Raw genomic sequence first — 12,389 nt, forward strand, 5'->3', positions numbered from 1 at the left:
ACCAATAGCCCACAAGTTCAAGGCATAGACCCCTAGGCCTAGCCCTTAGAGCCAATCCTTTTCCTGAAGTTACAGATCCATTTTACTAAATTTCCTTACCTACATTATTCTATTGACCAGAGGCTGTTCACCTTGGAGACTTGATGCAGTTATGAGTATGACTAGGTGTGAATGGTACTCGATTCTATAGATTTTCAAGGGCTACCAAAGGTGCACTAGACACCGTGGGACGTGCAGTGCTCTTCCAGCCGCTAGACCCTATCTCCAGTTGAATCAATTTCAAGGTGGGCGGCCTGTTAAAAAGAAAAGATAACTCTTCCTAGGGCCCCCACTGACATCTCCAGATTTCCTAACATTGTTGTCCGCCGCCATGTCCTAGTTCAGGAAAATTAACCTGATTCCCTTTCAATGTTTGCACAAAGTGCACCCTTGAAAAAGGGTTTCCCCATCTCTTAGGATTGACTAACCCATGTCCAAGTGCTGTTCACATGGAACCTTTCCCCACTTCAGTCTTCAAATTTCTCATTTGAATATTTTCTACTACCACCAAGATCTGCACTGGGGGCCGGTCGAACTAGGCTCATGCCCAAGGTTTTGCAACAAACCCCATGTCCTCCTACTCATCGAAGCTTGGCACTTGCCCCAATGGCTGAGTATAGGTTGTGCGCTTCAACGCCATCCATTTTCGGGGCTAGTTGATTCGACAGGTGAGTTGTTACACACTCCTTAGTGGATTTCAACTTCCATGACCATCGTCCTGCTATCTTAATCAACCAACACCCTTTTGTAGGATCTAGGTTAGCACACAATTTGGCACTATAACTTGGCTTTGGGTTCATCCTACATCGCTAATTCTGCTTACCAAAAATGGCCCACTTGGAGCTCGCAATTTCATGGCACAGCTCAACAGAGTAGCCGCATTGACTTACCTATTTAAAGTTTGAGAATAGGTCGAGGGTGTTACACCCCTGATGCCTCTAATCACTTGCTTTACCTAATAAAACACACATGTGAGCTCCAACTATTTTGAGGGAAACTTCAGAGGAAACTAGCTACTAGACGGTTTGATTAGTCTTTCGTATACCCAAGTCAGATGAACGATTTGCACGTTAGTATCGCTATAGGCCTCCACTAGAGTTTCCTCTAGCTTCACCCTGCTTAGGCATAGTTCACCATCTTTCAGGTCCCAACAGGTGTGCTTGCACTTGAACACTTCACAGAAGATCAGGGTTGATCGGTGGTGCACCACCTGAGAGGGGATTTCACCAGTTAGCTTCCTTGTGCCTCGCGAGTTTTCCCAACCTGCCAAGTCACACACATGTTAGACTCCTTGGTTTGTGTTTCAAGATAGGTCAGATTGAAATCCCGTTGCCTAGTGCCACGAGCGCACAGGTGCCCGAGAGCCTACCGTAAAGGCACGCGCTTTGCTCCTCCACCATCGCGATGGAAGAATTTGTGTGACTAGAAGGTCATCCTTCTGCCACCATGATAGCTCACTTCCCTCCCAGCAATTTCAAGCCCTCTTTAACCCTCTTTTCAAAGTCCTAAACACAAAATGCTCCAAGCAATGAGTCAACACACCTAGGCAAGGCAACGGGGTGTTGCGATAGTCCTGACTTGATGCCATCAAAATGACAGATCCCTGGCACAACACCGCACATGCAATAAGACCATGAAATCTTAATGGGGGATGAGGCTCAGACCCCCTCTGAACTACAAATGAGAAGAGACCTCTCGCTCTGACATAGACATCATTCAAAGGCATTAAAACTAATCCAGATTGCATCTGAGTCTCTTCTTCGCCTTACGGGGAATCCACACTTTTAATCACGACATTTGATATGACCCTCGACCTCGACGGCACTTGACCCATAGCTTGGCCATCCAGAACATCACTACAGGACCAAGTGTTTGCATGTCACCAAGATTTTAGGGGCAAGAAGGAGGCCAGCTCCATCCCCTACATGATTCAGGGTCTCGAACTGATAATGATCCTACCGCAAGTTCACCTATGGTAACCTTGTTATGACTTCTCCTTCCTCTAAATGATAAGGTTCAAGGAACTTCTTTTTATGTCACCAATAGGAACCACCGTCATCACTACAATTCAAACACTTCACCGGATCATTCAATCAGTTGGAGTGACGGGCGGTGTGTACAAAGGGCAGGGACATAGTCAATGCAAGCTGATGACTCGTGCTTACTAGGAATTCCTCGTTGAAGATCAATAATTGCAATGGTCTATCCCCATTACAATGCAATTTGGAAAGATTTCCCAAACCTTTCAGGCCAGGGAGAGAAACTCATCGGTTGCATCAGTGTAGTGCGCGTGCGGCCCAGAACATCTAAGGGCATCATAGACTTGTTATTGCCTCAAACTTCCATGGCCTAGGAAGCCATAGTCCCTCTAAGAAGCTGGCTACGAAGGGGAGCCTCCATGTAGCTAGTTAGTAGGCTGAGGTCTCATTCGTTAATCGAACTAACCAAAAAAATCAATCCACCAACTAAGAACGGCCACCACTCATAGAATCAAGAAAGAGCTCTCAATCTGTCAATCCTTACTATGTTTGGACCTGGTAAGTTTCCTCATGTTGAGTCAAATTAAGCCACAAGCTCCACTCCTAGTTGTGCCCTTTCATCAATTCCTTTAAGTTTTAGCCTTGCGACCATACTCCCCTCAAAACCCAAACACTCTAATTTCTTAGAAGGTGCTGGCAGAGTCCTTAGAGCAACATCCACCAATCCCTAGTCGACATCCTTTATGGTTGAGACTAGGATGGTATCTGATCATCTTTGAGCCCCCAACTTTCATTCTTGATTAATGAAAACATCCTTTGCAAATGCTTTCATAGTGGTTCATCTTCCATAAATCCAAGAATTTCACCTCTGACAATGAAATACGAATGCTCTCGACAGTCCCTATTAATCATTACTCTTGTCCCGAAGGCCAACGGAATAGGATCAGAATCCTATTGCCTTATTCCATGCTAATGTATTCAAGCATAGGCTTGCTTTGAGCACTCTAATTTTTTCAAAGTAACAGTGCCAAAACCATGACCTAGCCAATTAAGGCCAAGAACACACCACTGGCAGAAGGGATGTGAGGGCCAATGCACACCCAGAAGGCAGACCGACTGTGATGACCCAATGTCCAACTACGAGATTTTTAACTGCAACAACTTAAATATATGCTATTGGAGCTAGAATTACCATGGCTATTGGCACCAAAATTTCCCTCCAATGGATCCTTGTTAAGGGATTTAGATTGTACTCATTCCAATTACTAGACTCGATGAGCCCAGTATTTTTATTTATTGTCACTACCTCCCCGTGTCAGGATTGGGTAATTTGCACACCTGCTGCCTTCCTTGGATGTGGTAGCCATTTCTCAGCCTCCCTCTCTGGAATCGAACCCTAATTCTCTGTCACCCATCACCACCATGGTAGGCCTCTATCCTACCATCAAAAGTTGATACGGCAGAAATTTGAATGAAGCGTCGCCAGCACAAAGGTCATGCGATCTGTCGAGTTATCATGAATCACCAGAATAGCGGGCAAGCCTGCATCGGCCATTTATCTAATAAATGCATCCCTTCCAAAAGTCAATATTTGGTACACATATAAACTCTAGAATTACTATGGTTATCTGAGTAGAAAAGTACTATCAAAGAAACTATAACTGATTTAATGACCCATCTGTAGTTTCACAGTCTGAAATAGTTCATACTTAGACATGCATGGCTTAAACTTTGAGACAAGCATATGAATACTGGAAAGATTGACCAGGTAGCTTCTAACAATGAGGGGACCCCCCAAGACCTATTACAACCAAGGGATGCCTTCCATGATGGGAAAACAAAATTTGCATTCGCTCCATCATGCATCCAAACATAATCCACCGCACAAGCAACAAGAATGATGTTCATAGCACATGCAAGACTCGTGATGCTCAAAGATTTCACACAAGAGGAAAGTGTCCCATCATTGACCAGAGAGGGCCAAACAGGGAGCCTTAGTTCATAGGTACCTGGTAAGAACATCCCGTATGAAACCCTTTACCCTCAAACTCACTGTCGCCACTACTCAAAAAGAAGCCTCAAGTCTGTATGAGATGCACCACGCACATAGCCACCTCAATTGTAAGGCCACTCAGAGACATCCATTTCCTAGGCATATGCCTCCTACATGCCTATTGAGGTGCACCTGGATAGACAAAATCCTTCTCGATTGCAACAAACATTTTCCCATGATGAAGAGCTGGTTGTCGAAGTGCCAACAGAGACCACCGTGCTGAAGGGTGAAGGGTCGTGCGAGTCAAAAACATGGCTAGTTATGCGATTGGTGGGGGCATCATTGTGCACACGACCACCTCAATTATAAGGCCGCTCAAGGGCATCATGTATAATACCCCCTAAGAACATTTATAAGTGTTGAGAGCTCACCTGCACACATAGACATGTCTAACCTCTGGAAAATATCTCCTTTCCTAGCACAGCCTCACTAACCATTCCCCGTGACATGTGATCTACCAGTGCAAGTACAAAAAAGTTCCTATGGGTAAACACTCACACTGGCATTGTCAGAAAAGCTTCAATCTCATGCACATGCACATACCGAAGAGCTGCACCATAAAGGAACCACCTACGAGAACCCACATCTCGGCAAAAAGAACTCATGCAATTTCTTCCCCTAGACAAACACGTTGGGTATGCACTTGTTGGAGCATTGCAAAGACTAGTGCTCTAGTTCATAGGAGCCTGAGAAGAACATCTCATACAAAACCCGTTCCCCCAAAATGCTTGAATCACAAATGCTCACAGTAGATTCATAATGCAAAGATGTACACCACACACATGATCGAGTAAGGAAACTTAGACACATCCATTTCCTAGGCATATGCCCCCTACACGCTTTTTGGTGCACCCTATACAAATAGCCATACTTCGAGAAGCCCTCCCAAAATTTTGCATCTAAAGAGAGATGAAATGCCTTTGGCTTTTTGTCCACACAATGCAAACACTGAATGCTCTCTTTAGCAGAAAGCTGAAGAAGAGTATCTCCCGCATAACCCATGAGCTGCAGCTATTCAGATTGCACAAGCAAGACAGGGCATGGAGAGTTTTTGCATCCAAACAAAAATTAAGGGTAATACTCTATGCTTCTACTGGCTTAGAACAAAAAAGTTGTCACGATAGTGCCATGCACTTCTGTAGGATGAGACAGTGAAGAGGTGAGCATACACCAAGAATGCACTAGCAAAAAAATTATGCAACAAAAAAACCTTTCGCCAGTCCCCCTCTCAATCCCAAGGCTCTACCAATCGGCAAAAACTTAGGGTGCAAATTGGACCCTTGATGAAATTAGGGACATTGAGCAATGCACCCGTGTAACCATCTCTTTCGTTCTTGTCATCTGGGCAGGATAAAAATGCAATGATAGAACGTGCCAAGAGACGAAGCCCTTAGCTAAAAGATACAACTCCATACACACTCAACAACAAGTGCATCTTAGAATCGAACACCAAATGTGCAGTGTGTTGCAAGGTGTGCAGACACCTACATATAGGGTATTGAACAAAATAGAGTGACAAGTACTTCCCACCAGCTCTGCCATTGCAATTACCGAATGGGATATACTCACCACCACAAATTAAAGAGAAATTACAAGGCCATCACAATGGCCCAAGGCCAATGCTCTGACTAAGTCAATTTTCTCTTGCAATCACCATGCCATCATTCACAGAGAGATCTCCCCATTCACTTGTGATGACTCACAATCCAAGTTCTAGACACGATCTTTCCCTTGAAAGACCACTTTCCAAGACATCCTGATGACAAATTGGAATGACAGCCGCTATCAAACCATTCCCAATGTTGTGCCGATCGAGTTGCACATAGGTGACCTTAGGGAGCTCCCACGTAGCAATTAGGATGTGCTTTCATACCTATCTCTCACAAAAAATAATGTTAGCTATGAACAAATTTAGAATCCAAGGCTCGTATCCATCGATATCATCGGCACTGGGTCTATATTCAAAGGCCATGGAGAGGTTTCGATAAGAGAAGCTCCCCTGCTCACTTGCACAAACATCCTAGACACGAGCTCCCAACCTTAGCATCACTCTACAAATCATTGCAATGAGACATTGGAATGACAACCACTGTCAAACAACTCCCAAATTTGTGCCGATGGAGTGAGAAAGAAGAGCAACTTTGGGGAGGCGCACATAGAAAATGGGTTGTTGGTTCATTCTGCTCTTATATAGATCTAATGTCGTTGATTTCATTTGGAATCTGAGGCTGCATTCGTCCTTGCTCACACAAGAAATGGCTGTTCTAATCCAATGGCTATGGGGAGCTTCCGATAACAAAGACTCCCTTGTCACTCGTGATGCGTAGCCCAACTGCTAGATGATGGCTCACCCTTTAGATCACTGCCCAGGCAACCACCACAACAGCACCATTAGAATGACAACTGTTGCCAAACCATTCCATAAATTTTGTGCCAAAGAAGTTGTTGCAAAGAGAAAAACTTTGGGGAGAGAGCCCTCACATAGCAATCGGGATGGCTTCATGGCCCTCCCAATAGAAATGATGTTGGTGCCAATATTTGAAATCCAAATAATGTGTCTTTCTCAAACACCAACACTGATTCTATTGGGGAGGGTCACTGAGAGATTTTGTTATCAAAGCTCCCATTATAGCCACGATAGGCACAAAAAAATTACTAGAGCACTGAGCACCCACCTCATGGCTAGACAAGGGCTCGCCATTAGATCAACTTTGAAATTGTTAAATAGACGCACTATAGAATGGCAACCACTACCAAGTGTCTTCTGTAATTGCGTCAGTCGAGTGATCGAAGAAGATGATCTAAGAGACAGTCCAAGGGTAGGCATTCATTGGGGGATTCGTGCCGATAGCAAAAATTTATACAATACTCGAGCAACACCGGACAGAGGTGCTAGACAAGGGCTCCCATTTTAGATCAAGTTTTAAAATCACCAAGTAGACATAGTGAGGGTTGGCAACCACTACCAAACCTTTTTCTGAAATTGTGTTAGTTGAGTGACAAGAAAAGATGATCTAAAGGAGAGTCGAGGAATATCACCTCGAGGGTTAGCTTCATGCCCCTCTAATTGATTCAATGTCGGCATCCACCGTTTCAAAATTTGACATATCTATCCACCTTGACACTGGCATTGAATCAATGAGAGGGGCACGAGAGAGGCTCGTGGCAACCACCTCTCCCATTGTAGTCATGAAAGGCACAAAAAAAATTGCTAGAGTGCTGAGCACCCACCTCATGAGTACACAATGGCTCGCCATTAGATAAACTTCAAAATTGCTGAACAGACACGCTGTAGAATGGCAACCGCTGCCAAGTCTCTTTCGTAATTGTGTCAGTTGAGTGATCAAAGAACATGATCTAAGAGAGAGTCCAAGGGTAGGCATTCATTGGGGGATTCATGATGATAGAAAAAATTTATGCAATACCCGAGCAACACCAGATGGATGTGCTAGACGAGGGCTCCCATTTTAGATCAAGTTTTAAAATCACCAAGTAGATGCAGTGAGGGCTAGCAACCAGTGCCAAACCTTTTTCCAAAATTGCACCAACTGAGTGACAAGAAAACATGATCTAAAGGAGAGTCAAGGAATAGCACCTCAAGGGTGGGCTTCATGCCCCTCTAATTGATTCAACGTCGATGTCCATCATTTCAAAATCTGACATATCCATCCGCCTTGACACTAGCATTGAATCAATGAGGGGGGCATGGGAGAGGCTCGTGTAAACCACCTCTCCCATTGTAGCCATGATAGGCACACAAAAAATTGCTAGAGCACCCAGAACCCACCTCATGGCTAGACAAGGGCTCGCCATTAGATCAACTTCAAAATCACTGAACACACACGCTATAGAATGGCAACCGCTGCCAAGTCTCTTCCGTAATTGTGCCAGTCGAGTGATTGAAGAAGGTGATCTAAGAGAGAGTCCAAGGGTAGGCTTTCGTTGGGGGATTCACACCGATAGAAAAAAATTTATGCAATACCCAAGCAACACTAGATGGAGGTGCTAGACGAGGGCTCCCATTTTAGATCAAGTTTGAAAATCACCAAGTAGATGTGGTGAGGGCTGGCAACTGCTACCAATCCTTTTCCCAAAATTATGCTAGCTGAGTCACAAGAAAACATGATCTAAAGTAGAGTCGAGGAATAGAACCTTGAGGGTGGACTTCATGCCCCTCTAATTGATTCAACGTCGACGTCCACCATTTCAAAATTTGACATATCCATCTACCTTGACACCAGCATTGAATCAATAAGAGGGGCATGGGAGAGGCTTGCGGCAACCACCTCTCCTATATAAGCTATTAGTGTGAGGCTCGCTCTGCATTAGAAATCAACAAACACATTGACAACTACCTTAAAAATCCAAATCGTTGAAAAATGTGACCAAACAGCCATCCACAACCCCATTTTTTATGAGGTCGGCAGAGGAGCAAAAGATTGTCATCGGTTAGGAGATGTGAATTCATGGAGCCAAGGTAGTGAAATGGCCAACTTTTGGAGATTGGGTGGAACAACTCAGCTCGGGTAGGATGACTCGATAATACCATTTGCCTCAGTGCCTTTTTTGAGATTTACTTGAGAGGAGCAGACACAATGTTGGCTTTGATCATCTAGGAGTCTGAGTAGGATGGCATGGTAATAATGGCTCAGCATTTGGAGTGTCTATGGAAGCTAAATGGGATTTATGATGTTAGGTTGATTGACATTGATAGAGGATGAGATCTGATCGACATTTGGAGTGTCCATGGTAGACGAATGGGGTTTGCAATCTTAGGTTGATTAACATTGACAGAGGATGAGACTGGCTTGGCATTTGGAGTTTCCTCGATAGCTTGTTGGGGATAGGTTGAATAGAAAAGACAGGGACAAAAGTGGCTTGCAGGGTTGTCGAGATCTTTTGGTATTAAAGTTCCCATGTAGCCCCGATAAGTACACCATGAAAAATTGCTAGAGCCCTGAGAACCCATAGAAAATTTCCATTATACCAAGAAACACCGGAGTGCTAGACAAGGGCTCACATTTAGATCAAGTTTTAAAATCACCAAAAAGACACGCCATGGATTGGCAACCACTGGCTCACCTATTCCAAAATTGAGTCATTAGAAAACATGATCTAAAGGAGAGCTGAGGAAAAGCACTTAGAGATTGCTTCATGCCCCTTTCATTGATTCAACATCAGCATATATAGTTTTAAAATCTAACAATTCGATCCACCTAGACACCAATGTTGAATCAATGAAAGGGGCATGGGAGAGGATCGTGACAACCAACTCTCCTATATAAGCTATTAGTGTGAGGATCCTTCTACATTTGAAATCTATGATAGCACAAAAAAATCCCATAAAAATCCAATTCAATGAAAAATGTGACCAAACATCCATCCATGACATCGTTTTTGGAGCTCGGCAAGATTGGGTCGACAAAAATGGCTAGGCCAGATTGGGTCGGCCAGCATGGCTCAGCCACCATTTTTCACTAAGAGCTTTCAATATTAAAGCTCCCATGTAGCCACAATAAGTACACCATGAAAAATTGTTAGAGCACTTAGCACACATAGAAAATTCCCATTATATCAAGCAACAACGGAGTGCTAGACAAGAGCTCACGTTTAGATCAAGTTTTAAAATCACCAAAAGGACACGCCATGGATCAAAAACTGCTACCTCACCTTTTCCAAAATTGAGTCATCAGAAAACATGATCTAAAGGAGAGCTGAGGAAAAGCACTCAGAGATTGCTTCATGCCCCTTTCATTGATTCAACATTAGCATACACCATTTGAAAATCCAACAATCCAATCCGCCTAAACACCAATGTCGAATCCATGAAATGGGCATGGGAGAGGCTCGTGGCAACCACCTCTCCTATATAAGCTATTAGTGTGAGGCTCCTTCTACATTCAAAATTTGTGGTAGCATGGAAAAATCCCTTAAAAATCCAATTGAATGAAAAATGTGACCAAACAGCCATCCACGACACTATTTTTGGAGCTCGGCAAGATCAGGTTGATGAAAACGGCTTGGCCAGATTGGGTCGGCCAGAATGGCTCGTCTAGATTGGGTCAGCCAGCATGGCTTGGCCACCATTTTTTCCTGAGAGCTTTCGGTATTAAAGCTCCCATGTAGCTAGGATAAGTCCACCATGAAAAATTGTTAGAGCACCAAGCACCCACAGCAAATTGCCATTATTCCAAGCAACGCCAGAGTACTTGATGAATGAACTTAAAGAGTTGACTTGGTGGGTCAAACTGGTAGGGTGACTTGGTGAGAGTACTTGGTGGGCTGACCTTGTAGGGTGATTTGATGAACGAACTTAGAGAGTCAACTTTGTGGGAGTACTTGGTGGGTCAAACTGGCAAGGTGACTTGATGAACGAACTTAAAGAGTCGACTTGGTGAGAGTACATGGTGGGCCGACCTGGTGGGGTGAATTGATGAACGAACCTATAGAGTCAACTTTGTGAGAGTACTTGGTGGGTCGACCTAGCAGGGTGACTTGATGATCGAGCTTAAACCGTCAACTTGGTGAGAGTACTTGGTGGGCCAACCTAGTGGGGTGACTTGATGAACAAACTTAAAGAGTCAACTTTGTGAGAGTACTTGGTGGGCTAACTTGGCAGGGTGACTTGATGAACGAACTTAAAGAGTCAACTTGGTGGGCCGACTTGCCAAAGTGACTTAATAAACAAACTTAAAGAGTTGAATTGGTGGGCCGACCTAGTGGGGTGACTTGATGAATGAACTTAAAGAGTCAACTTGGTGAGAGTACTTTGTGGGCTAACCATGTGGGGTGACTTGATGAATGAACTTAAAGAGTCAACTTGGTGAGAGTACTTGGTGGGCCGACCTGGTGGGGTGATTTGATGAATGAACTTAAAGAGTCAACTTGCTGAGAGTACTTGGTGGGCCAGCCTGGCGAGGTGACTTGATGAACGAACTTAAAGAGTCCACTTGGTGAGAGCACTTGGTGGGCTGAAGTGGCAAGGTGACTTGATGAATTAACTTAAAGAGTCAACTTGGTGAGAGTACTTGGTGGGCCAGCTTGGCCAGGTGACTTAATGAATGAACTTAAAGAGTCAACTTGATGGGTCAAACTGGTGGGGTGACTTGGTGAGAGCAATTGGTGGGCTGACTTGCCAGGGTGACTTGATGAAAGAACTTAGAGAGTCAACTTTGTGCGAGTACTTGGTGGGTCAAATTGGCAAGGTGACTTGATGAACAAACTTAAAGAGTCGACTTGGTGAGAGTACTTGGTGGGCTGACCTGGTGGGGTGAATTGATGAAAAAAACTAAAGAGTCAACTTTGTGAGAGTACTTGGTGGGCCAACCTAGCAGGGTGACTTGATGATTGAACTTAAAGCGTCAACTTGGTGAGAGTACTTGGGTGGCCGACCGTGCGGGGTGACTTGATGAAAAAACTTAAAGAGTCAACTTGGTGAGAGTACTTGGTGGGCTGACCTGGCAGGGTGACTTGATGAACAAACTTAAAGAGTCGACTTGGTGGGCCAACTTGGCAGAGTGACTTGATGGAAAAACTTAAAGAGTCAAATTGGTGGGCCAACTTAGAAGGGTGACTTGATGAATGAACTTAAAGAGTCGACTTGGAGAGAGTACTTTGTGGGCTGACCATGCGGGGTGACTTGATGAACAAACTTAAAGAGTCGACTTGGTGGGATGATTTGATGGGGTGACTTGATGAATGAACTTAAAGAGTCGACTTGGCGAGAGTACTTGGTGGGCCGACCTAGCGGGGTGACTTGATGAACGAAATTAAAGAGTCAACTTGGTGAGAGTACTTGGTGGGCCGAAGTGGCAAGGTGACTTGATGAACGAACTTAAAGATTCGACTTGGTGAGAGTACTTGGTGGGCCAACCTTGCGGGGTGACTTGATGAACGAACTTAAAGAGTCAACTTGGTGAGAGTACTTGGTCGTCTTACTTGGCCGGGTGACTTGATGAATGAACTTAAAGAGTCAACTTGGTGAGAGTACTTGGTGGGCCGACTTGGCCAGGTTAATTGATGAACGAACTTAAAGAGTCAACTTGGTGGGTCAAACTGGTGAGGTGGCTTGATGAACGTACATAAATAGTCAACTTGGTGAGAGTACTTGTTGGGCTGACCTAGTAGGGTGACTTGATGAATGAACTTAGAGAGTTGACTTTGTTAGAGTACTTGGTGGGCCAACCTGGTGGGGTGACTTGATGAGAAGACTTAAAGAGTCAACTTGGTGAGAGTCATTGGTGGGCCAACCTGGTGAGGTGATTTGATGAACGAACTTAAAGAGTCGACTTGGTGGGCTGACATGGTGGGGTGACTAT

The 12,389-nt window shown here is 44.4% G+C and overlaps 2 pseudogenes; both read right to left on the reverse strand.

Moving 5' to 3' along the window:
- Nucleotides 1-114: 114 nt before the first annotated feature.
- LOC149573835 (25S ribosomal RNA) lies at nucleotides 115-1,335 on the reverse strand (annotated as a pseudogene).
- Nucleotides 1,336-1,986: 651 nt separating this feature from the next.
- Nucleotides 1,987-3,789, reverse strand: LOC149573836 (18S ribosomal RNA; annotated as a pseudogene).
- Nucleotides 3,790-12,389: the final 8,600 nt, after the last annotated feature.

Source organism: Cupressus sempervirens, chromosome 2 (genome assembly GCF_028749045.1).
Source record: "Cupressus sempervirens isolate cs-2001-9-10 chromosome 2, ASM2874904v1, whole genome shotgun sequence".
In the NCBI taxonomy this organism is placed as follows: domain Eukaryota; kingdom Viridiplantae; phylum Streptophyta; class Pinopsida; order Cupressales; family Cupressaceae; genus Cupressus; species Cupressus sempervirens.